General features: G+C 48.7%; 3 long non-coding RNA genes across 3 annotated transcripts; 2 read left to right on the forward strand and 1 right to left on the reverse strand.

Moving 5' to 3' along the window:
* The first annotated feature begins 9,295 nt into the window (after positions 1–9,295).
* On the forward strand, positions 9,296–11,986 carry LOC123141502 (uncharacterized). The gene is made up of 2 exons (XR_006470336.1): positions 9,296–9,645; positions 11,197–11,986. It is a non-coding gene; the product is annotated as an uncharacterized lncRNA (long non-coding RNA).
* Positions 11,987–15,931: 3,945 nt separating this feature from the next.
* On the forward strand, positions 15,932–16,696 carry LOC123141518 (uncharacterized). Its single transcript, XR_006470340.1, has 2 exons — positions 15,932–16,273; positions 16,391–16,696. It is a non-coding gene; the product is annotated as an uncharacterized lncRNA (long non-coding RNA).
* Positions 16,697–17,089: 393 nt separating this feature from the next.
* On the reverse strand, positions 17,090–18,967 carry LOC123141511 (uncharacterized). The gene is made up of 2 exons (XR_006470338.1): positions 17,846–18,967; positions 17,090–17,369 (listed from the first exon to the last, which is right to left on the reverse strand). It is a non-coding gene; the product is annotated as an uncharacterized lncRNA (long non-coding RNA).
* Between the last annotated feature and the right edge of the window lie 9,008 nt (positions 18,968–27,975).

The following is a 27,975-nucleotide window of genomic DNA, read 5'->3' on the forward strand; positions in this document are numbered from 1 at the left end:
GGGCCCCCCTGTCAGCAAGCGCATTCTCCTTTAACATCTCCTGGTCTTCGGGAGGAAGACCATCCCACTCCGACTGGGTGAAACGAGGATCGGTCCCTTGCATGGAGCCGTCAGGGCATCCATCCCCATCTTTGCTCTTGTCGCCGTTGCCAGAAACCGGGGGCGGGGGAGGAGGAGGAGGCGACACCAGACCCGAGGCCCCCTCCACCCGCACCCGGAGCCGAAAGCCACCAGCCGCAGGGAAGACGTCAATGGCGCCGCGGATGCACAAAGGGTCAACACACCAAACCCGAACCCGGGCCAGCCCTAGAATGGCCAGCGAATCTTGGTCCACTTCAATAGGTTTCCCGATGAGAACCCCGAAAGCCATAAGAAACGCCGTGGTGCGCATGTTAGGAGGAACATCATCAACCAGCACCCACACATCAGACAGAGAAGAAATCGCCTTGGACCCGAGAGAAGCAGCTTTGACCGAGACCACAAGTTGATTCAGAGGCAGCGCGAAGCTAGTGCAAGAAGAGATCATACGGAGGCTCTCCTTGGAAGGAAACGTTGCAGCAAAATCGAACTCAGAAAGCTGGCGAATTTGCCAATCCCAACCACCCTCATCCCATAACTGAAGCTCGTCAAGAAGGGTCTGGGAAGAAATGCGTTTAGCCTGGACGAAGATAATGCCAACATTGGAAAGCGACGGGATAGGAGCTGCCTCCGGGATCCCCCTATCTAAAGCAAAGAAAGAACACCCAGGGATACCGGTACCATAATGGACAAAAGCGGGGGGCTTGACGCGGTTCTGACAGTCAACCGTTAGGTGACCGTCTTCCCTGCAAATGAGGCAGAAGGGAGGGTTTTCGCACCGAGATTGGAAGTGGCCGGGGCGGTGACACGCAAAACAGGTGAGGATGGGGTTGGAGAATTGGGATTGGGGAGCGATGCGACTAGAACCACGAGGAGGCGGAGGAAGGATACCGTCACCAGGCGCAGCAAGCCCAGGACTGGAGCCCCGCCCAGCAGCGGGACCGGTAGGGCGGCGAACCGGGGCCCCCAACGCGCCACGGGGAACAAAGCGGGACGGACCACCTCCCACCACCACCGGAGCCCGCGACGGAGCGCCGCCCCGGGAATCAGCCAGCGGAGGAGGCGCCAGGGAAGGCCCCGACGAGCCCGCCCTACTGGCCGCCGCCGACGACTCCCAGGGATCGACCGCAACCGAAGGAGCACCAGACGTGGGGGAGGCACCGATGGGCTTGAACCAGAGGCGCGGGGAGACACGCCAGCCGACGCCGACGCCGACCCTGCCTCCGGAGCGAGCGAGGCCTACAGCTTCGCGCGAAGAGCCGCCTCGTACTCCAGATCCGCGGTCGCCTCGCCGGAGCCATCACGCCCCCGCTTCTGCCCGGAGACCGCCTCAGTGGAGGAAGCACGAGAACGATCTATCGCAGCCACCGCCGCAAAGGAGAGGGAGAGGGGAGGGGGAGGAGTAGATCTGGTGAAGCGCCGAATGGGAAAACGGAGACGAGACAGATCTGAGGAGGAGGCAGGAAACCCTAGAATGGGGGAACCGCGCCCCTCCGCACCCATAAGTACCCGGACCGAGCCAGGCCCGGCTCGATACAAGGCCTCACAGGAGGGGTGGGCTGGACCTGGGCCACCCGCGGCCCAGAGACCAAAGAAGGAAGGGGGGAACAGAAAAGGACGCCAAAGCCAACCCCGAGGCCAGCCCACCAGGCCCTGTCCCGAATCAAGAGCCCAAAACTTATTAGTCTGGAGAGGGGCGAAGAGACCAGAGCGAGAAGGGGAGACCAAAGAGGAGAGGGGAGCGGCACGCGACGCCGCAGCGGAGCCCGGAGGAGTCCGCGGAGGGGAGGAAGGAGGGGAGGTCGCATGGGGTAGGGGCACCGCCGGGACGGAGCCAGAAGCAGGCGACGCCACGAGGGGGAGGGGGGAGAGGGGGGAGAGGAGAGCCATCTCCAGTGATCCCCTCTGTATGTAGTCCACGTGATAGCAACTTGAAAGTGTAAGACAATAGGCTTTGGGGGGAACCGGCACAACCCTCTAGGGGTGGCCTATCACATATATATATATATATAATGAGGTGATATACAACGTTACAATATACACATGTAAATACAGTCTAACACCCTCCCTCAATCTTAGCCACTTTCTAATGAATCTAGAAGGGTAAGATTGCGCCTGCAAGTCTCAAACTGTGGCAAAGGCAATGGCTTGGTGAAGATGTCAGCAAGTTGATCCTTGGAAGAAATAAACTTGATCTGTAGTTGCTTCTGAGAGACACGTTCACGCACAAAGTGATAGTCAACTTCAATGTGTTTCGTTCGGGCATGGAATACCGGATTTGCAGAAAGGTATGTAGCACCGATGTTATCACACCAAAGAACAGGAGGTTGTGATTGGGGTATACTTAACTCCTGAAGCAAGGACTGTACCCAGATGATCTCTGATGTGGCATTGGCCACAGCCTTATACTCAGCCTCAGTACTGCTACGCAAGACAGTAGCCTGTTTCCGAGCACTCCAGGCAATCAGGTTAGAGCCAAAGAAGACAGCATAACCCCCCGTGGATCGCCTGTCATCCGGATTGCCAGCCCAGTCTACATCAGAATATGCTGAAAGACAACCAGAGTCAGACGGCCGAATATGCAAACCATGAGCCACCGTGAAACGAATATAGCGCAAAATCCGCTTAACAGCAGACCAATGAGTGTCACGGGGTGACTGCAGATACTGGCAGACTCGGTTAACAGCATAGGAAATGTCTGGTCGCGTGATCGTCAAGTACTGGAGCCCACCAACAATACTCCTGTACTCTGTCGCATCAGAAGAAGAAAGAAGCACACCATCAACAGCATTGAGCTTATCAGTGGTAGACATGGGTGTAGTCGTCGGTTTGCACTTAAGCATCCCAGCTCGCTGCAACAAATCCAGAGAGTACTTCTTCTGCGTCATAACAAGGCCAGCAGCACGAGAAGTAACCTCCACACCAAGAAAGTAATGAAGCTTCCCAAGGTCCTTGACCGCAAAATCAGCACCAAGTGAGCGAACAAGCGCAGTAGCAGCCGACTGAGAGGAGCTGACCAAAATGATATCATCTACATAGACCAACAAGTACATAGTAACCTCAGGCCTTTGAAGAAGAAACAATGAGGAGTCAGCAGTTGATGATGCAAAACCATGAGCACGAAGAGCCATTGCAAGACGAGCATGCCAAGCACGAGGAGCCTGCTTCAGACCATAAATTGCCTTGGACAGACGACAGAGATGATCAGGGCGATCCGGATCAGAGAAACCCGGAGGCTGGCGCATGTAAACCTCCTCCGCCAAGACACCATGAAGAAAAGCATTTTGAACATCAAGCTGACGAAGAAACCAACCTCGAGTAACAGCCAGAGAGAGAAGAAGTCTGATGGTAGTAGGCTTGACCACTGGACTGAAGGTGTCTTCATAGTCAAGTCCAAAACGCTGTCGAAAACCACGAGCAACCAGACGAGCCTTATAGCGCTCAATGGACCCATCAGAATGCCTCTTCACTTTGAAAACCCATTTGGAATCAATGACATTTACCCGTGATTGTGGAGGAACAAGAGTCCATGTCTGATTGCGAAGAAGCGCTTGATACTCCTGCTCCATGGCCTCTCTCCAATGAGGAATGCGCATAGCAGCTTGATACGTGCGTGGCTCAGAGGATGGATCTGCGAGAGCAGCAGACATGCACGCCGCTAACCAAGCAACTGTGCCATCGTGACGTTGCTTAGGCTGAAAAATGCCACTCCGACTGCGCGTATGTGGACGTAGAGCAGCAGCAGGAGCCGGCGGAGGCGAAGGTGACGGAGACGTGACGGTCGCCGGAGATGCAGGAATCACCTCAGGCGAGCTCGGGACAGACGACTCCGGGCTGCATGGTGAAGACTGGCCCGACGACAGGGGCTCAGAGGCCATGGGCGAACCGAGAGTGGGCGAGGCCAGCTCCGGTGACACCGGCCCAGACGGCCTTGGCGAGGCGAGAGCAGGCGAGGCCGGCCCTGGTGAGAAGGGCCCAGACACCCTGGGCGAGGCAGGGGCGGGCGAGGCCAGGCCTGGTGATGACTGCCCCGACGCCCTGGGCGAGACGGGGACCGAGGAGGCCGGCCCAGTCGGCGGGGTTGCAGGGCGCGACGATGGCGAAGGCAGCCCAGAAGCCAGAGGCGACCGGGCCAGGACGTCGATCGGCCGTGCATGAGCACGGAAACCGAGGCCATGCAGGGGCGCCATGTGCTCCTCATGCACAACAGAAGGTGCCGAGGATGAAGGCGATGGCGACGAAGAGGAAGATGGCACTTCCAGAATCTCCAAACGAGCCCCACGACCAGTGCCTGCACCATGGTTAGGCAACAATAGAGGAGAATATGCAACATCATCAAATTGGTCAGAAGCAACAGAGGATGAATGCATGACAGGTGGCTCGGTAGTGGACACAGGGAGTTTGGCAAAGGGAAAAACATGCTCATCAAACACAACATCCCGAGAGATGTAGACACGATTAGTGGGCACATGAAGACATTTGTATCCTTTATGAAGAGAGCTATAACCAAGAAAAACACACTTCTTGGAACGAAACTCGAGCTTACGCTTGTTATATGGACGGAGATGGGGCCAGCAAGCACACCCAAACACCTTGAGAAAGGTGTAGTCCGGTTGTTCATTAAGGAGAACTTCAATGGGAGTCTTCATATTCAAAACACGAGTGGGAGTACGATTGATGAGAAAACATGCAGTGGTGAAAGCATCACTCCAAAAACGAAACGGAACAGATGCATGGGCCAAAAGAGTCAGACCAGCTTCAACAATGTGACGATGCTTACGTTCTACTGAACCATTCTGCTGATGTGTATGTGGACATGCTAAACGGTGAGTGATCCCAAGCGACTGAAAGAAGGAGTTGAGGTTGCGATACTCGCCACCCCAGTCCGACTGGAACATGAACAATTTTGTGCTTGAGAAGGCGTTCAACATGTTTTTGGAACTGAACAAAAATGTCAAACACATCAGATTTACGTTTGATAAGATAAAGCCAGGTAAAGCGGCTGTAAGCATCAACAAAACTGATATAGTAATTATGACCACTAACAGAAGTCTGAGCAGGACCCCATACATCTGAAAACACAAGTTCTAAAGGATGTTTCACCTCACGACTGGACTCCGAAAAAGGAAGTTGATGACTCTTCCCCTGCTGACAAGCATCACACACTGCTACATCTTTATTACTAGACACACTAGGAAGCTCATGACGACGCAAAACATGCCGGACAATAGGTGTGGCCGGGTGACCAAGACGAGCATGCCACTGTGACGGAGATACCCGAACTCCACTGAAGACGCGAGCGACGCCAGGATGCTCCAGACGATAGAGACCTTGGCAGAGCCGCCCACTAAGAAGAATGTCCCTCGTGCCCCGATCCTTAATAAAAAGATCAAAAGGATGAAATTCACAAAGCACATTATTATCACGAGTGAGTTTAGGAACTGAAAGAAGATTACGTGTCACAGATGGAACTCGAAGAACATTGCGAAGTTGAAGACTCCTATTGGCATGTCTAGTGAGAAGTGATGCTTGACCAATATGAGAGATGTGCATACCTGCTCCATTGGCGGTGTGGATCTTGTCGGAGCCATGGTAGGGTTCACGAGTGTGAAGCTTCCCCATCTCACTGGTCAGGTGCTCTGTCGCCCCAGAGTCCATGTACCAGTGGGGATCAATGGAGTAGGACTGAGTGTGTCCCTGTGGCTTCTGCGGCGGCGGACGATCAGCCATGGCGACCTGACGAGCAAAGTTGCGTGTATCCTTCCCGTCATTGCCGAGACCAAGAAAACCCCGCTGGAAGCGCTTGTGACACTTCGAGGCCCAGTGCCCATAGCGACCACAAAGCTGGCACACACGTGGACCGCCAGCCCCTGGTAGCGTCGCAGTAGGAGGAGGGGCCGAGGCGGGTGGTGGTGACTGCCCCGAAGGAGCCCTGGATGAAGCAGAGGAGCGACCACCCTTGGTGGCGGCGTTTGCCGAGAGGGCGCCGTTGCCCCTGGATCGGCGCGTCTCGACTCGTTGCTCAGTAAGCAGGAGGCGTGAAAAGACCTCGTGTGCTGGCATGGGCGTGGAGTTGCCCCTCTCATTGATGATCTCGACTAGGGCGTCATACTCCTCATCAAGACCATTGACAATAAACGAGTTGAACTCGGAGTCGGTGAGGGGCTGTCCAATGGAGGCCAGCGTGTCGGCGAGACTCTTGACTTTGTTGTAGAACTCAGTGGCGGTGGAGTCAAGCTTCTGACACTCCCCAAGTTGGCGACGGAGCCCAGATACACGAGCCTGCGACTGTGCCGCAAACGAGCGCTCAAGAATAGTCCATGCCTCGTGGGAACGTCTTGGCGAAGACAACAAGCCCAGCAACGGCCGGAGAGAGCGACCCCTGGATGGAGGAGAGGTTCGCCTGATCCTGCCCTGTCCAGACACGGTGAGCCGGATTATAGACCGGACCGTGCACGCTGTCAACCAGCGCAGGAGGGCAAGGGAGAGAGCCGTCGACATAGCCAAGCAGATAGTGACTCCCAAGAAGCGGAAGAACCTGCGCGCGCCAGATGATGTAATTGTCCGACGACAACTTGATGGTGATGAGATGGCCGAAGTGAAACGGCGGTGGCGGCTGCGATCCCATCGAGGAGACTGGCTGAGGTGAGACCACCGTGGAGACAGTCAGAGGGGCAGCCGGCGCGGTGACAGAGGGCGCGATGGCCGCGGTTGACGCCGCGAAGCCTGCCAGCGCGACGTCCTCCGCCACCAGCGGCGCAGTGGCCGAGGGCGCGACAGCCGCGGTTGACGGGGCGGCGGCGGTGTGGGCCACAAGTGCCTGCCCGGGCGAAGTAGCAGCCGGCGGGAGCGCGAAGAGGGAGCCGACGCTCCGTGTCCCGATCGGCGCCTGAAGGGAGGCGGCATCCAGCGGCCTCGAGAGAAGTGCCGCGAGGGAGGCCGGCAGAAAACCGGTGGCGGTGGAGCCGGACGCAGCGGCGGACGTCATAGCAGTCGGGCGACGGCGACGGCGGGCGCGGCGGCGGCGGCGGTGGCGGCGGCGGCGGCGGCGGCGTTTTAGGGTTTTTAGGCGGAAGCGGACGTAACCTAGCGTGATACCATGTAAGACAATAGGCTTTGGGGGGAACCGGCACAACCCTCTACGGGTGGCCTATCACATATATACATAATGAGGTGATATACAACGTTATAATATACACATGTAAATACAGTCTAACAGAAAGCAATAAGAGAGAGATGTTAGCTAGCACGCAGAACCTTCATTGCAAGATCTTCCTTTTCTTTCACGTACTGGAAACGCTAACATATCTTTAAATACAGCGTGTCCCAAGCATAATGCTAGTTCAATCTCCCGGTCCGGCGAACATGGCCCCGCGCGCCATATGCACCTATATATTCGTCGGCCGAGGAGGATAAACCTCAATCTAGGAGAGTAGATAGCGTGAGCCTAACATGGGCAAGCCGCGGCGAAGGGTCCAACGACCGACGTACGGGGCCATGCATTGTTAGGCGGGCTGCTTTGGCAGTAGCCTTATCAAACAACCAGACATTGCCAAAGGAGACTTGCCTGACGATGCAGCTTTTGTGCCCCATGGAAAGGTCATGCATGGTGTATGGTTTGCATAGCCACGTAGTTGCTTCCTTTTAGTATGTTGTGACACGTGCAGTTGCAATTTCAAGTGTTGCATCCTGTTTGCACACCTAAACAGTCAAAGACCCGGTCATGGTGTGAGACGAATTGGTATGCCCTGCATAAGTAAGCCGACTGTCGGCAGGTACGCTCGCGGTTGGCATCAGTAACCTGGACAACTGACGCATTGTTGAACACACGATTTCAGTGTGCATGTAATTGGTATTCCGTACTAGTAGAAACTACAAATGTTTGAACGATTTTTTGTGACACATTTCTTTTGACACAAACCAATGCTAAGTAGTATGATTAACACATACGGTGATAATGTAGACCTCCAAAATTGTGAGTGTAAGACAGAGAAAAAGTGTTACAAAAAAGTTTGACCGAAAATGGCTTCCGTCCCGCTTTATATATAAAGCAACATCCTAGCATTACAACACGGCACTATACCACACGAACAACAAAGGAAACAACAAGATGCAACAGTGTCAGGGATGTCAAAAAAGCCCCAAAACGACAAGACAACAACAAAAGAAAGATGAAAGCCCTCATGCACAATTGAGTCGAGAATGGAGCCAATTTGAGAAGGAGACAAGCCTTCGGACGAAACTATTCCATCAGCAACACCCGGGAGTCAATCACCATTGCGCCAACCAGCTCCATCTCTGAATGAACACTCTACCCTCTCACCCTGGATCGAAGGGTGCCACGTCATTGGACGATGAAGACACTCACCCTAGAGCTGACTAGGAACAGATGATGGGATCCCAAGTTAAGGCCTCCGATCATAACTCCTCGCCGTACTAGCTCATGATGGGAGCATAGCCGTCATGGCCACGGAACCCTCAATGCGAGGAATATGCTATCATCCACAACCGCACCCAATCACAGGCGGGTAGGAACCTTGCTCATGCAAGAGAGCCTCCAAGAACGGAATGACATCGTAGCGCCGCCACCATCACTATGAAACTATATTTACAATCCTTTGAAATAAAAATGTTATACATGAGTATGATTCTATTCCTACAATCAAAGGGTTCCAAAGGGCTACGAATCCTATTTTTTAGAATTCTTGCAAAATTTCTCTAAATCAAAGGGCGCCTAAAATACGGTTCTTGATCCAAGTTAAGCCATGAACTTTATAAAATCATCGGTATTAGCAAGACACCCTAAATGATAAGTTTATTTGGGCTTTTGTTTATTTTAGCATCTCAAGGTTCCAAATGAATAAAGTACAAAAATTCATGAAATCTCAGAAGTTCTAATTATGTCCGGCTTCAAGAACACAATAGTGTAGCAAATTAAACTAGTTCATTCGACTTCAGCCATGAACTATGAAGAAGAAATCGTTCGTCTAACAAGACTGTTAGATTGTATAGTTTCCATATATGTGTACTTATGTTGTAACGTTGTACCCTTTCATTATATATATGTGATGAGCTCTTTTATGGTGATTGACGAGTTACGACTAGTAATTTCATGTAACTCCACCTCGGAATTTTTCGGACCGTTAGATCTGGGAAAGTCATTTGAAGATTTATTTTCTGTAAGAAGGGTAAATTAGTAATTGAGCTGCTCCGTCCGTTCCGTTCCGCACGACAAGTTCGTCCCCGTCCCCACGCACGGACGAATCCAATCTCAATCCCCTCGCATAGCCGCCGCCGCCGCCACCCTCCTCTCGCTCCTGCCGCAGGGATCCGGCCGGCCACCAGTACTGCAGGCCCTCCACCGCGGCGCGCCGAGTCGGCGGAAGCCTCCGCTTCCCAGGCGCCCCCTAACCTGCCGCCGACGACAGAGGATCGATCTCTCCACCGTACGCCGGAAACCATACTGCCTCAGGCTGCGCAGTTCCCTCCTGTTTACTCGAGCGGTTTCCCCTCTGACGTCCATCGCCCGTACTACCTCGCCGCCGGCGAGCTTCCCGCCGACTACAGGTAGCTGCATATATGTCCTACTAGCTCCTCCGATCCTCATGTTCGCGTCGTCGTGCGGCCGCGGCAGTCCCATGCTCTGATTGCCACCGAACTACGCCCAACCAACTGCATGTTCAGAGCAATACATTTCCTGATCGCTCTAGTACTTTTGCTCTGTTATTTTGCCTGTTCCCAAGTCTGAACATATTAAGGCCGGCCTGAGGGGATGTTTGCTGAAATCTACTGCTGTTTAATTATATTCATTTCAGCACTTGAATAGGGTGATTTACCAGTTGTACGAATTCTTGGCATGCATGATTAGAGTAGCTGTGAGAGTCTAAATCTGAAATCTTGCTTGCTTATGCCTAGACATGGTTAATTAAATCCTTATCACTGAAAAATAATAAGTATACTGAGAGCAAGCTTATGACTTCTCTAATCATGGAAACATGTGCTTAGCATAATCACAGTCCTTGGGTACGGTGCTTTCGTTGGTGTTGTGGTGTGATAGTTAGTATTAGCATGCGCTTCTTCGCTTGTGAGGCCTTTCCGGCTATGTATCGAACCTATTTGCTTTTGTTCCCATCGCCCCGTGTCAAACCTTAGTTGGAATACTCTAAGGGCCTCATTTTAAGGCTGGGCATGTGCCTCCATTCTAAAAAAAAGCATAATCATCTAGTTCGCTCTTCTTGCTATGCTTGTAATTCAAAACCTTGTAGTCATTTTCACTTCAGTTTCCACACGAGTACCAAAATCAAAATTCGGTATTGAATACGGTTTTTATAATTGCAATGTCCATTCTGCTGTGTCATATATTGTAAATGACCTTGTGAATTGTGATGGGACATGAGTTACAACAGTGTTAGTTGTCAATTCATGTATGATATTTGTCTTCTTAATAGTATTATGTTTGCTTCCATATATTTCTAATATGAAAACAATTTTTGATTGCTGGAGTAAAGATTTAAACCGTCTCCATGTTCCTTATCTATTTCTGCAGTGTCCACAGTGAGCCTTCAGTACATTTTTTTGCAATGTAGCACCATATATGCTTTCTTTGTGAACATAATTGTGGAGCGTGTGCTTAAAGAGTGATCAGCTTAGATACTTTGGTTGACACTTTGCTCAGCCTAGATAGTACAGAAAGAAAGCTTAGTCTGGATCCAGCTGTCTCTGTGCAGATTCCCTTCTGTTGCAAACTAAAGGTTGGATCTTGACTTAAATCACTTGAGCATACAACAGGGATCTTGACTTAGTACAGTAGTTGCATAACATGTGGTTCATTTTGCTGAGACCTGTATCTACATTTTTTGCTAGATTAGCTGCATTCTAAGATGGCACTCCTTTCTGAAAATGAGATTGTCATATCTAGTTCAGTGCTTCGCAAGGAATTTGAAAATATTCATTTCCTACCTTCTATTCTCTTTTTTATAGGACACCATAGGACAGGATCTTGTGTATTCATTCAGCTCTATGCATTAGCAGGCACACTATACTGTTGTATTGACTATTGCCCTGTCGGAACAAATTATGTTGACATACTCAGACCAATGGTTGCTCGTTTTTTCCTAGGTATGTGAAAAGTCAAGGTGACAAACAACTGTGGTATAAGAATGCTGCACATTTGACATCGGATTGTGCACCTGAGGTAACCGCTGATGGTGCTCCAATTGTTCCATGTGGCCTTGTTGCTTGGAGTTTGTTCAATGACACATATACAGTTTGGGTCAATAGGCTGGTTATTCAAGTGAATAAAAAAAAGGACATGGCTTGGAAGAGTGACAAAACAATAAATTCGGCAATAATATCTATCCCAGTAACTCCCAGAAGGGAAGTCTTATAGGTGGTGCTAAGCTAAATGAGAGCATACCAGTACGCGGATTTCTCTTTGACCCTGCACATGCATTACTTTTGGTATTAAGGGATCTGTGTGCTGGAATATAGCAGACCTTTATTACAATCGTTTTATGCACACTATAGATTTTTTACTCATTAACAATTTATTCTTCTTGTCTGGTGTTCGAACCATCGGATTGGTGTGTGTACTAGACAGTTGCCAGCCACCGTCGTTTACCTCCAGCTCACCGGCCAGCCGCCATCATCTACCTCCTGTCTTATTGGATCGCCGGACAGCCGTCATCGTCTACCTCCCGCCTCGCCGGACAGCGCGGTCGTCTAACTTTGTCTCACCGGACAGCCACCGCTGTCTACCTCTGCCTCGTAGTTAATTGTGTACTATAAATTCCTTCTGAGAACTTGTTAGGTTATTCTAACTCTGCCATGTATCCAGGATCTTGTTTACTGAATATGTACTTTTTTTAGTGAATATGTACTTTTTTTAGTGATTTTCATTTTCATGGCACTTCCATGATTTATTTCATTTTTTGTTATATATTTTCCAAGATTTTTATTTTATTTTTCCCTAATGGCCATGGCGTGAGAGCGGACTGCTAGCGGGCTGGGGGCTTTGGGCGTTGCAATGAAGAAGTTTTGCAAAAAAAAAAAATCAAATTCAGGAGCATTTTAGGTCAAAATTTGGCCAAAAAAAATCCATAAAAATTCTCAAAAAATCACACTACCCTATATTCAATCTGGGAAAGTTAAGTTTTGGCGAATAGAAAAAAATAGAAGCAAAATTCAAATTCAGGACCATTTTGGACATGTTTCGAAACAATTCCGGATTAGTAATCTTTATCTGCGAAAAGCAATCAAACCGGTTTCGGCGGCTTCGGAACATTTTCGGTTTTTATCCCGGAAAATTCTCAGAAGTTTTCAGAATAATTCTGGCATCCTCCAAGAATTATCAGGCGTGTGCCGAAACCAATTTGACTTAATGGTATACCCTGAAACAACTTTTCAGTTTTACCGAAACTATTCCGGTGTTCTCTCCGGAACTTTTCCGCTGTCTCTGAAACTTTTCCGGTGACTTTCTCTCAGACTCCCTGTGTAGTATTCTGCAGATAGATGACCCTTAAGCGTGTGACCCTATAGGTTCGGTGAAGCATAGACATGACACGAAACACTTTCCGATCAATGATCAACATCAGAGCCGTGGACACCCATATTGACCCCTATACCCACACGAATAAATATTCGAGTGAACCTCCAGTTGCCGTGTGCTATTCATGTTGCTTCGCGATATATTACAAACACCCGAGGTGATATTTACTTGCATCCCTGTGGATCAACAACTTGTCCACTATGCTAGTTACCTCGTTACCGGTTTTGTCCTCTTTTCTCGTTTCCGTGTTCCGGCATCCCTATGATCAAATCACATTGTGCCTGGCCAGACGATGATGGATACCGTAACACCGAGAGGGCCCAAGAATATCTCTCCATCGTCGGAGGAGCAAATCCCAATCTTGAGTTATCTCGTTTCTTGCCATACTTTTCCGTGAACCCGTAAGCCGCCATAATAGCCACCTAGTTATGGGATGTCGTTTAACAAACCCCAAAGTTCACGAAGCAAGTACGAAGGAACTCGATACTCTCATGGTCTAAGAAATTATGCAAACATTAACTTTCTCTGTGTTATTAACGATTAACTAGTGAAGAATGTATCTCATAGCATAACATTAATTCGGATCGATTCAACACAAGTGTTCTTCTAACAATGTGCCCTCAAAATTGCCGGCATAGACATGCCCATGATCAGGAAAACAGGATTATCATGCAATACTTGAGCTAGTCTTAGAGGCATGACTAGGAATACATTTTACAGTTTATTATACCACACGTGCACATGAGTTTTCCTCCGAGCCTTGTGTTATTGCAGAATTGAGAATCATTGCAGTTATAGCATGGAACATAAACTTTCATTACAAACTTTGGAGATACAAAATAACTATTATTACTGCCTCTAGGGCATATCTCCTACACAGTATGGCCCATAGTGCTAGTCGTGGTCGCGATGACCCATAATGGTAGTAGTTAGTCCGTGTGACCCATAGTGCTAGTCGTGGTTTGGACGACCCGTAGTGGTAGTTGTGTGTCAGGACTACCTATAGTATTAGTAGAGGGACCACATGACCCGTAGTGGTAGTTGTGTATCAGGACGACCTTTAAAGGTAGTTGTGGGTTCAGACTACCCATACTGATAGTTCTGGGTTCGAACAAACCATAGTGCTAGTAGTGGCATCACACGACCAATAATGATAATTACGGGATTGGACGACCCATAGTGCTAGTTGTGGGATCAGAAGAATCATAGTACTAGTTGTGGGACTAGACAACCCATCATGGTGCTTGTTGACCCAGATGACCGACAGTGCTATGTTCTGGGTTCAGATGACCCATAGTGCTAGTTGGGGGATCGGACGACTCAGTGTTAGTTGTTAGTCCAGACGACCCATAGTGCTAGCTGTGGGACTGAACAACCCATCATTGTGCGTGTGGACCCGAATGACCGATAGTGCTAGTTCTGGATTCAGATGACCCATAGTGCTAGTTGAGGGATCAGACGAGCCATAGTGCTAGTTGTGGGTTTGGACGGCCATAGCATTATTAGTGTGATCGCCCCCAAATACCGGTCTTACTCGTCCGGGCCCACTACTATCGATCTTAGTCATATAGATCCATAAATACCAATCTTAGTCGCCCGGACCCACAAGTACCAGTCTCGCTCGGGCTCACTACAATCGATCTTACTCGTCCGGACTTAAGTATCGGTCTTACTCGTTCAGGCTCACTACTATTGATCCTAGTCGTTCGGACCCACAAGTATCGATCTTAGTCGTCTGGACCCACAAATACCATTTTACGCATTCGGGCTCGCTTTTATCGATCTCAGTCGTCCGGGCCCACTACTATCGATCTTAATCGTCCGGACCCAGAAGTAGCGATCTTAGTCATTCTCATCCATAAGCATCGATCTTAGTTGTCCGGACCCACAAAGTATCGGTCTTAATCATTCGGGCTCGCTACTATCGATCTTAGTTGTTCATACCCACAAGTATCGGTCGTACTTGTTTGGGCTCACTAATATCGCTCTTAGTCGTTGAAACCACAAGTACCAATCTTTGTTATCCATGCCCACAAGTACCATTCTTACTCATACGGGTCCACAAGTACCTATCTTAGTCTTCCAGACTCGCTACTATCGGTCTTACTTGTACTGACCCACAAGTACCGATCTCAGTCGTCCGGACCCACAAGCACCGATCTTGCTCGTTCCGGCCCTCACCGATACTTTCTAATTTTCTAAAAATATTTCACGTGTTTATGCCAAAAATACCTTTCCCCCTTCACTGAAAATATAATCCCGCCACTTTTCCAAATTTGCGGCCCTTGGCAGCCTATGACCCCCACCAGTCAATCATGAAAAAAAATCTAGCCCCCACGATCTTATCCCGCATGTAACAATCGCTCCACCCCCGTATTCTCCTGCTCCTATCCCCTCCAGAATTCTCGCCACCACCAGATCGGAGCTCCTCCGATCCACCCGGCCCAGCCAGGTTGAACGCCGCCCCATTCTCATCTGCGGGATCCCGGTTGCCGCCTCACCCACGACCCTCTCCTCCCCAGCCCAGTCCGCTCGAACGCCGCCGCCCTCCTCACTGGCGGGATCGGAGCCGCCAGCCTCACCCGCGGGATCGGAGCCGCCGGCCACCGCCCACCTCGCCTGAAGGATCGGATACCACTACTCTTCTACACCGACCCATCACCGGCCACCGGTGGTGCATCACCTGCTTCGCCTTACTGTGCCGTTTCGAAGAAGCTATGGGTGGAAATTCCCGAACCGCCGCGTCGACGGTGGTGTGATGCCGGCGATGGGTCAGCTGGCAATTCGATATGCGAGGATGTCGCTGCCAACTCGGGAGGTGTGTTCACAGGATGATTCATATCATGCTTGAAAATGCGCAATCCTGCCTGCTAAATCTGGATAACCATGAGCTAATTATTACAAATGAATGCTAATTTTGACCCTACTGGCCTCACGATTGATTCCAAATTTATTTGTGAGGTTGTATGCCAAGGATATTAGATCATAGACATTTGCTATTTCTATGATTTGTATCCTGCCTCCCCACTGTATCATGTATCATGTAGGTAACTTGTTCTATATCTACAAAAGTTACTTGCTGTAAAATAGACTGTAGATGTATGTGTTTCTTCGTCCGTATTGACCAGGACATGAGACTAAACAAGTGTTATTTTACTCCTTGGTTTTGCAGCGAAAATGGAACATATATCAATCTTGTAATGGATGTTCGGGATGCTTTTGAGGGAAATGATTTGGTGAAATGTTGATTGCGAGGGTTTGGAACCAAGTGACAGCAAAAAAAATGAAGCAAAGCTGAAGGTTCTCATCCCCCCATAGCCATTATGTTACCATGTAGTTACAGATGATGGAAATATATCATGTACTACTTCTGAACCAAAATATAAGACATTTTTGTAGGCTAAACTAGCCTACTAAAACGTCTTATATTTTGATACGGAGGGAGTATATACTTTCTTATACCCTAAACAAAAAATATGTGGTTCTCTATGTGTAGGATCTTGTTCCTTGTGTTCTCCTGTCATTTGACAATGAGCAGATATTAATCTACAGAGGCAGTGAATGGAACTCTAGATACTCAGCCTCCCACTATCACTCCAAAAGTTCAAAAGAATAATCTGACAGTGTCAACTGCTTTGAGTAACTCAGGTATCATCTTTAATGTTCACAATGATCCATACACAAGGCAGCAGTAAATGGGGAAACAGATATGCTTACATCAATACCACAGTGCAATTTTTGATTTAAAAAACTGTGCAATTTCAGGATGGGTGGTTAGAAGAGCTGGAAGGGAAGGCGCAAGAACATGATAAGAAGGATGTTGCACAACAAGAGAAGATAAAGGAGCTCTAGATTGTTGTAGAGAAGATTATCAGTTTTTACTGGCGGCCGTTAGAAGCTGTATAGAAGATGATGCATTTTTATTAGATTCAAGTGAGATTATTCAGATTTGCATAAAAAAGCTGTATAGAAGTTGATGCATTTTTATTAGATTCAAGTGAGATTATTCAGATTTGCATAAAAAGTGCCGAGGATCGTGCAAAGCTAAATTATCTTTGTTGTTGCTGCTTATCCTCGAGGAAGCTTGTGGTTAAGAACTGGACTCAGCTCCAAGGACTAGGGGGCAACCTTTTCTTTGCTTTGTTATCAGTTGATTATTTCACTATATATTTTGTTCAGTTCAGCTGTAAGCATCAGACCTTAACAGGAAATTCAATTTGATTTACTTGGCCATGATCAATGAACACATATATTACACAAGCTCACCAAATGAACGAGAATTTGACAACAAAGAATGAATCACGAGAAGTAAGCATACAAAAGTGGCTCCTACCTTGGAGAGAAGTTATCACAAATAGATTGCGGACAAAAGTTTATAGATAGAAGCTCATATGAAGCACCCCTCCGTTCACAAATTTGAAACGGATGGAGCGGAGGGAGCAGTACGCAAGACTTGACACAATATGAAATGAAATATACGTATTCAAACAATTAAATCTAAAAATCTCCAGCCTGTCCCCTGCAAACCCGTGACCTCCATCTTCGAAAGGAGAAGGGCTGGTGCCATCAACCATATCAAAAACACAGAAAGTGAAGCTGTGACAACGTGTGGTGATGTGATCCTCCACCGATCCAACATGGATGATGACTCCATGCACCATCGTGCGCTTTTCTGTCGGCGGTGAGGTTGGGCCGTCCGGCTCCGGCAGCTCCATGTGCTAATCTTTGGCACGTTGGAGGGGTCCTGCATCCACACCTCCACGAGAAGATATCAGTCTTCTTTCCTTATTTCTCACTGTGTTCTATACAAGTGACACGCTCAACAAGGATTAACATTCATCCATGTGACCAAATATCAGTCTTTTTCTAGATTTAATCATAAATCAGCACCACTTTGGTTCTTGCATAATATGATCTTAATTACTATCACATTTTATGGGTAAAGACTCAGACAGTACCAAACCGTTTGCTAGTCCAGTGCCTAATCAGAAGAACATTGTCTGAATCTCTTACTATAACTGTTTTTCATAGCACAAAGGTTCTGAACCCATCAACTTGCAATTCATATTCTAATGAAATTTACCATGTTCAGTATTACCTACTGACTCTAATCACTACCTACTGACTCTAATCACTGTAATCAAAAGCACTGAGAAGGGGGAAATATACCTACTGACTGTAATCACTATAATCAAAAGCACTGAGAAGGGGGAAGTATACCTCTGTACTCCGGCTCCTTCAGCTGAATTCGCCCACCTACCGCTGGGACGTGCTTGCCAGAGCGGCCGCCGAACCGGCGCAGTTTGAGGACGAGGGATGCCACGGTGGTCAAGTGCCTCTTGGACGCCCACCGTTGGCAGTAGGACCATGAGAGCCGCAACACATGCCAACAATTTTGATGGGCATTCGGGTGATCACCATGTTGTTGAACCATCGACGTTGCTGGGTGACCCGGTGGGCAGAAGGTAGGAGAGTTGCGCGCCGACGACGTTGGGCACCATGAGCAGCAGTGTTGCACCAGCAGCGACTTGCATAGTTCCACCAGCAGCGGCAGCACCGGCGTGTTGACGGCGTCCCAGGCAACATGACCGCCACCATCAACGACGACGTCGACGACACCACTTCAGCTTTGATAAAGGAAAGGAGGAAGCGGCGGCGCTGATGCTTCAGCCCCACGACCGACCGGATCCACTGCTCACCGCGCTCCACCGGTAGGTCGCCTCCCCTCTGACTCCCCGGACGTCAACACGTGCGTGCTCCTCTGCTATTTCCCATGCTCGCACGGATAGGATATGAGAACAGGGGATCGAGGAGGCTGTGGTGCTGCTGCTCCAGCCCCACGACCGACTTGCTTCGCTGCTCGTCGCGCTCTTCCAGGCCGCCGCCCCTCCCTTCGACCCCTCGGGCGTCGACGTCGACGTGATCCTCTGCTATTTCCTCTGCCCGCACCGAACACATGCGAGAAAAAGTGGATCGAGGTGAGCACGATGAGGCGGGGGCCTCCTCGACCTTCACGGGGCCACCGGTGGCCTTTCTCTCCGCCTCCTCTCCGTGACGCCACGGCCGCCGAACCGGCGCAGGGTGCTCTTCCTCTTCCTCTGGACGGCTACCACCGCCGTGCGCTCGATCTGGCTCTTGACGGCCAGGAACCGGGTCCGCAGCAGACGCCGGTCCTCGAGCCCCTGGGGCCACTCCGCCGCCGCCACCGTCGGGGTCATTGGCTCCGCCTCCTCGCCCAAGCGGCCATCCTCCCCGACCCCTCTGCCAACCCACCCTATCCTACCCTTCTGCTTCGAACCGAGAGGGGAACGATCGAGGAACCGACCCGACGGTGAGGGTGAACAGGAGATGTATCGGCCTTGAGTGAGATTGGAGGGAAATTAACGGATTTGCCCTTTAGAAAATTACTAGTCCCACCTAAATTTTGTAATGGTCCCACCGTTATTTGTAATTCCACGTAATTTAAGTTTCGTAACTCCGCGTAACTCCTATTTCTCTACCGTTTGATAGGAGTGGATGGACGGCCCCTAAAATCGCCAATCGCCGTAACAGTTGTAATATGTGATAGGCCACCCCTCGAGGGTTGTGCCGGTTCCCCCAAATCTATTGTCTTACATGGTATCATGCTAGGTTACGATCGCTTCCGCTCCAAAACCCTAAAACCCGCACCGTCGCCGCCACCGATCTCGCCGCCGCCATGTCGAGCGCCGCCACGTCCGGTTCCACCGCCGCGGGGCTACTACCGGCCTCCCTCGCGGCCCTTCTGAACCTCTCTCTAGACGTCATCGTTGTCCCGGCCCCGCTCGGGACCCGGAGCATCGGCTCCGTCTACTCGACCCCGCCTGCGCCCTCAACCCTCGGGCGAGAGCTCGCGGTTCACACCGCGGCAACGACGTCCGCCACCGTCCCCGCGGACGACATCCCGCCGCTCGTGCCGGCAGCGCCCGCGACCGCCCCGATGGCGGGTCTTGTTGCGTACGCCCCGGCCGCGGCGCTGTCTGGCCCTCCGCCGTCTTCGGTGACTCCGGCTGCCTCCATGGCGCTTGCGTCCCAGGCAGCCCCCTCGGTGGGATCGTCACTACCGCCGCCATTTCACTTCGGCCATCTCATCACCATCAAGCTCTCCACCGAAAACTACATCTTCTGGCGTGCGCAGGTTCTCCCGCTATTGGGGAGCCACTATCTGCTCGGCTACATCGACGGCTCTCTTCCCTGCCCCCCTCCCCCCCGCACTGGTGGACAGCGTGCACGGTCCGGTCTACAATCCGGCCCACCACGTCTGGACGGGGCAGGACCAGGCGAACCTCTCCTCCATCCAGGGGTCGCTCTCGTCGGCTGTCGCCGGGCTTGTTGTTTTCGCGAAAACGTCTCATGAGGCCTGGACCATCCTTGAGCGCACCTTTGCGGCGCAGTCTCGGGCCCGTGTCTCTACACTCCGTCGTTAGCTTGGCGAGTGTCAGAAGCTTGACTCCACTGCCACTGAGTTCTACAACAAGGTCAAGGGCCTCGCCGACACGTTGGCCTCCATTGGACATCCCCTCACCAACTCCGAGTTCAACTCGTTTATTGTCAATGGTCTTGATGAGGAGTATGATGCCTTAGTCGAGATCATCAACGAGCGGGGCAACTCGACACCCATGCTGGCACACGAGTTCTTTTCCCGCCTCCTTCTCACCGAGCAACGGGTTGAGACGCGTTGCTCCAGGGGCAACGGCTCCCTCTCGGCCAACGCTGCCACCAAGGGTGGCCGCTCTTCTTCATCACCCCGGGCTCCTTCGGGGCTACCACTTGTTGGGTAACGCAGTAATTTCAAAAAATTTCCTACGCACACGCAAGATCATGGTGATGATATAGCAACGAGAGGGGAGAGTGTTCGTCCACGTACCCTCATAGACCATAAGAGGAAGCGTTAGCACAACGCGGTTGATGTAGTCGTACGTCTTCACGATCCGACCGATCCAAGCACCGAACGTACGGCACCTCCGAGTTCAGCACACGTTCAGCTCGATGACGATCCCCGGGCTCCAATCCAGCAAAGCTTCGGGGATGAGTTCCGTCAGCACGACGGCGTGGTGACGATGATGATGTTCTACCGGCGCAGGGCTTCACCTAAGCTTCGCGACGATATGACCGAGGTGGAATATGGTGGAGGGGGCACCGCACACGGCTAAGGAACGATCCGTAGATCAACTTGTGTGTCTAGGGTGCCCCCCGCCCCCGTATATAAAGGAGCCAGGGGGGAGGAGGCGGCCGGCTAAGGAGGGCGCGCCAAGGGGGGAGTCCTACTCCCACCGGGAGTAGGACTCCCTTCTTTCCTAGTTGGAATAGGAGAAGGGGGGGAAGAGGAGGAAGAGGGGAAGGAAAGGGGGGCGCCGCCCCCTTCCCTTGTCCTATTCGGACTAGGAGGGGGAGGGGCGCGCGGCCCCCTCCTGGCTCCTTCTCTCTTCTCCCTCGTGGCCCATGTAGGCCCATTAACCCCCCGGGGGGTTCCGGTAACCTCCCGGTACTCCGGTAAAATGCCGATTTCACCCGGAACCATTCCGATGTCCAAACATAGGCTTCCAATATATCAATCTTTATGTCTCGACTATTCCGAGACTCCTCGTCATGTCCGTGATCACATCCGGGTCTCCGAACAAACTTCGGTACATCAAAACTTGTAAACTCATAATAAAACTGTCATCGAAACGTTAAGCGTGCGGACCCTACGGGTTCGAGAACTATGTAGACATGACCTAAAACCATTCTCGGTCAATAACCAATAGCGGGACCTGGATGCCCATATTGGTTCCTACATATTCTACGAAGATCTTTATCGGTCAAACCGCATAACAACATATGTTGTTCCCTTTGTCATCGGTATGTTACTTGCCCGAGATTTGATCGCCGGTATCCAATACCTAGTTCAATCTCGTTACCGGCAAGTCTCTTTACTCGTTCTGTAATACGTCATCTCATAACTAACTTATTAGTTATAATGCTTGCAAGGCTTAAGTGATGAGTATTACCGAGAGGGCCCAGAGATACCTCTCCGACAATCGGAGTGACAAAACCTAATCTCGAAATACGCCAACTCAACATGTACCTTCGGAGACACCTGTAGTACTCCTTTATAATCACCCAGTTACGTTGTGACGTTTGGTAGTACCCAAAGTGTTCTTCCGGTAAATGGGAGTTGCATATTTCTCATAGTTGTAGGAACATGTATAAGTCATGAAGAAAGCAATAGCAGAATACTAAACGATCAAGTGCTAAGCTAACGGGATGGGTCATGTCAATCACATCATTCTTCTAATGATGTGATCCCATTAATCAAATGACAACACATGTCTATGGTTAGGAAACATAACCATCTTTGATTAATGAGCTAGTCAAGTAGAGGCATACTAGTGACTATATGTTTGTCTATGTATTCACACATGTATCATGTTTCCGGTTAATACAATTCTAGCATGAATAATAAAAATTTATCATGATATGAGGAAATAAAAAATAACTTTATTATTGCCTCTAGGGAATATTTCCTTCAGTCTCCCACTTGCACTAGAGTCAATAATCTAGATTACATAGTAATGATTCTAACACCCATGGAGTCTTGGTGTTGATCATGTTTTGCTCGTGAGAGAGGCTTAGTCAATGGGTCTGCAACATTCAGATCCGTATGTATTTTGCAAATCTCTATGTCTCCCACTTGGACTTGGTCCCGAATGGAGTTGAAGCGTCTCTTGATGTGCTTGGTCCTCTTGTGAAATCTGGATTCCTTTGCCAAAGCAATTGCACCAGTATTGTCACAAAAGATCTTCATTGGTCTTGATGCACTAGGTATGACACCTAGATCGGTAATGAACTCCTTTATCCAGACTCCTTCATTTGCTGCTTCAGAAGAAGCTATGTACTCCGCTTCACATGTAGATCCAGCCACGACGCTTTGTTTAGAACTGCACCAACTTACAGCTCCACCGTTTAATATAAACATGTATCCGGTTTGCGATTTTGAATCGTCCGAATCAGTGTCAAAGCTTGCATCGACGTAACCTTTTACGACTAGCTCTTTGTCACCTCCATATATGAGAAACATATCCTTAATCCTTTTCAGGTATTTCAGGATGTTCTTGACCGCTGTCCAGTGATCCACTCCTGGATTACTTTGGTACCTTCCTGCCAAGCTTATTGCTAAGCATATGTCAGGTCTGGTACACAGCATTGCATACATGATAGAGCCTATGGCTGAAGCATAGGGAACATCTTTCATTTTCTCTCTATCTTCTGCTGTGGTCGGGCATTGAGTTTGACTCAACTTCACACCTTGTAGCACAGGCAAGAAACCTTTCTTTGCCTGATCCATTTTGAACTTTTTCAAAATTTTGTCAAGGTATGTGCTTTGTGAAAGTCCTATTAAGCGTCTTGATCTATCTCTATAGATCTTGATGCCCAATATGTAAGAAGCTTTACCAAGGTCTTTCATTGAAAAACTTTTATTCAAGTATCCCTTTATGCTATCCAGAAATTCTATATCATTTCCAATTAATAATATGTCATCTACATATAAAATCAAAAATGCTACAGAGCTCCCACTCACTTTCTTGTAAATACAGGCTTCTCCAAAAGTCTGTATAAAACCATATGCTTTGATCACACTATCAAAACGTTTATTCCAACTCCGAGATGCTTGCACCAGCCCATAAATAGATCACTGGAGTTTGCACACTTTGTTAGCACCTTTTGGATCAACAAAACCTTCTGGTTGCATCATATACAACTCTTCTTCCAGAAATCCATTCAAGAATGCAGTTTTGACATCCATTTGCCAAATTTCATAATCGTGAAATGCAGCAATAGCTAACATGATTCGGACAGACTTAAGCATCGCTATGGGTGAGAAAGTCTCATCGTAATCAACCCCTTGAACTTGTCGAAAACCTTTCGCAACAAGTCGAGCTTTATAGACAGTTATATTACCATCAGCGTCAGTCTTCTTCTTAAAAATCCATTTATTCTCAATGGCTTGCCGATCATCGGGCAAGTCAACCAAAGTCCATACTTTGTTTTCGTACATGGATCCCATCTCAGATTTCATGGCCTCTAGCCATTTTGCGGAATCTGGGCTCATCATCGCTTCCTCATAGTTCGTAGGTTCATCATGGTCATGTAACATGACTTCCAGAATAGGATTACCGTACCACTCTGGTGCGGATCTTATTCTGGTAGACCTGCGAGGTTCAGTAGAAACTTGATCTGAAGTTTCATGATTAATATCATTAGCTTCCTCACTAGTTGGTGTAGTTGTCACAGCAACTGGTTCTTGTGACGAACTACTTTCCAACAAGGGAGTAGATACAATTATCTCATCAAGTTCTACTTTCCTCCCACTCACTTCTTTCGAGAGAAACTCCTTCTCTAGAAAGGATCCGAATTTAGCAACGAAAATCTTGCCCTCAGATCTGTGATAGAAGGTGTACCCAATAGTCTCCTTTGGGTGTCCTATGAAGACACATTTCTCTGATTTGGGTTCGAGCTTATCTGGTTGAAGTTTCTTTACATAAGCATCGCAGCCCCAAACTTTAAGAAACGACAACTTTGGTTTCTTGCCAAACCACAATTCATAAGGTGTCGTCTCAGCGGATTTTGATGGTGCCCTATTTAACGTGAATGCGGCCTTCTCTAAAGCATAACCCCAAAACGATAGCGGTAAATCTGTAAGAGACATCATAGATCGCACCATATCTAGTAAAGTACGATTACGACGTTCGGACACACCATTTCGTTGTGGTGTTACGGGTGGCGTGAGTTGCGAAACTATTCCGTATTGTTTCAAGTGTAGACCAAACTCGTAACTCAAATATTCTCCTCCACGATCAGATCGTAGAAACTTTATTTTCTTGTTACGATGATTTTCCACTTCACTCTGAAATTCTTTGAGCTTTTCAAATGTTTTAGACTTGTGTTTCATTAAGTAGATATACCCATATCTGCTCAAATCATCTGTGAAGGTGAGAAAATAACGATACCCGCCGCGAGCCTCAACATTCATTGGACCACAAACATCAGTATGTATGATCTCCAACAAATCAGTTGCTCGCTCTATAGTTTCGGAGAACGGCGTTTTAGTCATCTTGCCCATGAGGCACGGTTCGCAAGTACCAAGTGATTCATAATCAAGTGATTCCAAAAGCCCATCAGTATGGAGTTTCTTCATGCGCTTTACACTGATATGACCTAAACGGCAGTGCCACAAATAAGTTGCACTATCGTTATCAACTCTGCATCTTTTGGTTTCAACACTATGAATATGTGTATCACTACTATCGAGATTTAATAAAAATAGACCACTCTTCAAGGGTGCATGACCATAAAAGATATTACTCATATAAATAGAACAACCATTATTCTCTGATTTAAATGAATAACCGTCTCGCATCAAACAAGATCCAGATATAATGTTCATGCTCAACGCTGGCACCAAATAACAATTATTTAGGTCTAAAACTAATCCCGATGGTAGATGTAGAGGTAGCGTGCCGACCGCGATCACATCGACTTTGGAACCATTTCCCACGTGCATCGTCACCTCGTCCTTAGCTAATCTTCGCTTAATTCGTAGTCCCTGTTTCGAGTTGCAAATATTAGCAACAAAACCAGTATCAAATACCCAAGTGCTACTGCGAACATTAGTAAGGTACACATCAATAACATGTATATCACATATACCTTTGTTCACTTTGCCATCCTTCTTATCTGCCAAATACTTGGGGCAATTCCGCTTCCAGTGTCCAGTCTGCTTGCAGTAGAAGCACTCAGTTTCAGGCTTAGGTCCAGACTTGGGTTTCTTCTCTTGAGCAGCAACTTGCTTGCCGTTCTTTTTGAAGTTCACCTTCTTCTTCCCTTTGCCCTTTTTCTTGAAACTGGTGGTCTTGTTAACCATCAACACTTGATGCTTCTTTTTGATTTCTACCTCCGCAGCTTTTAGCATTGCGAAGAGCTCGGGAATAGTTTTGTTCATCCCTTGCATATTATAGTTCATCACGAAGCTCTTGTAGCTTGGTGGTAGTGATTGGAGAATTCTGTCAATGACACTATCATCAGGAAGATTAACTCCCAGTTGAATCAAGTGATTATTATACCCAGACATTTTGAGTATGTGTTCACTGACAGAACTATTCTCCTCCATCTTGCAGCTGTAGAACTTATTGGAGACTTCATATCTCTCAATCCGGGCATTTGCTTGAAATATTAACTTCAACTCCTGGAACATCTCATATGCTCCATGACATTCAAAACGTCGTTGAAGACCCGGTTCTAAGCCGTAAAGCATGGCACACTGAACTATAGAGTAGTCATCAGCTTTGCTCTGCCAGACGTTCTTAACATCGTCAGTTGCATCAGCAGCAGGCCTGGCACCCAGCGGTGCTTCCAGGACATAACTTTTCTGTGCAGCAATGAGGATAATCCTCAGGTTACGGACCCAGTCCGTGTAATTGTTGGGTTTCGTAGTAATTTCAAAAAATTTCCTACGCACACGCAAGATCATGTGATGCATAGCAACGAGGGGAGAGTATTGTCTACGTACCCAACGCAGACCGACTGTGGAAGCGATGACACGACGTAGAGGAAGTAGTCGTACGTCTTCTTGATCCAACCGATCAAGCACCGAAACTACGGCACCTCCGAGTTCGAGCACACGTTCAACTCGATGACGATCCCCGGACTCCGATCCAGCAAAGTGTCGGGGAAGAGTTTCGTCAGCACGACGGCGTGGTGACGATCTTGATGAACTACAGCAGCAGGGCTTCGCCTAAACTCCGCTACAGTATTATCGAGGAATATGGTGGCAGGGGGCACCGCACACGGCTAAGGAATCGATCACGTGGATCAACTTGTGTCAACTTGTGTGTTTAGAGGTGCCCCTACCTCCGTATATAAAGGAGGAGAGGAGGGGAGGCTGGCCGGCCAAGGGGGGGAGGCGCAGGAGAGTCCTACTCCCTCTGGGAGTAGGATTCCCCCTCCAATCCTAGTCCAACTAGGATTCCTCGGAGGGGAAAAGAGGAGGAGGGGGCCGGCCACCTCTCCTAGTCCTAATAGGACTAGGGGAAGGGGGGGGGCGCAGCCCATCTAGGGCAGCCCCTTCTCTTTTCCACTAAGGCCCACTATGGCCCAAATAGCTCCCGGGGGGTTCCGGTAACCCTCCCGGTATTCCGGTAAAATTCCCGATTTCACCCGGAACACTTCCGATATCCAAATATAGGCTTCCAATATATCAATCTTTACGTCTCGACCATTTCGAGACTCCTCGTCATGTCCGTGATCACATCCGGGACTCCGAACAACCTTCGGTACATCAAAATGCATAAACTCATAATATAACTGTCATCGTAACCTTAAGCGTGCGGACCCTACGGGTTCGAGAACAATGTAGACATGACCGAGACACGTCTCCGGTCAATAACCAATAGCGGGACCTGGATGCCCATATTGGCTCCTACATATTCTACGAAGATCTTTATCGGTCAGACCGCATAACAACATACGTTGTTCCCTTTGTCATCGGTATGTTACTTGCCCGAGATTCGATCGTCGGTATCCAATACCTAGTTCAATCTCATTACCGGCAAGTCTCTTTACTCGTTCCGTAATACATCATCTCACAACTAACATATTAGTTGTAATGCTTGCAAGGCTTATGTGATGTGTATTACCGAGAGGGCCCAGAGATACCTCTCCGACAATCGGAGTGACAAATCCTCATCTCGAAATACGCCAACCCAACATCGACCATTGGAGACACCTGTAGTACTCCTTTATAATCACCCAGTTACGTTGTGACGTTTGGTAGTACCCAAAGTGTTCCTCTGGTAAACGGGAGTTGCATAATCTCATAGTCATAGGAACATGTATAAGTCATGAAGAAAGCAATAGCAACATACTAAACGATCGGGTGCTAAGCTAATGGAATGGGTCATGTCAATCAGATCATTCTACTAATGATGTGACCTCGTTAATCAAATAACAACTCATTGTTCATGGTTAGGAAACATAACCATCTTTGATTAACGAGCTAGTCAAGTAGAGGCATACTAGTGACACTTTGTTTGTCTATGTATTCACACATGTATTATGTTTCCGGTAAATACAATTCTAGCATGAATAATAAACATTTATCATGATTATAAGGAAATAAATAATAACTTTATTATTGCCTCTAGGGCATATTTCCTTCAGTCTCCCACTTGCACTAGAGTCAATAATCTAGATTACACTGTAATGATTCTAACACCCATGGAGCTTTGGTGCTGATCATGTTTTGCTCGTGGAAGAGGCTTAGTCAACGGGTCTGCAACATTCAGATCCGTATG

The sequence above is a fragment of the Triticum aestivum genome, chromosome 1B (assembly GCF_018294505.1).
Source record: "Triticum aestivum cultivar Chinese Spring chromosome 1B, IWGSC CS RefSeq v2.1, whole genome shotgun sequence".
Classification (NCBI taxonomy): domain Eukaryota; kingdom Viridiplantae; phylum Streptophyta; class Magnoliopsida; order Poales; family Poaceae; genus Triticum; species Triticum aestivum.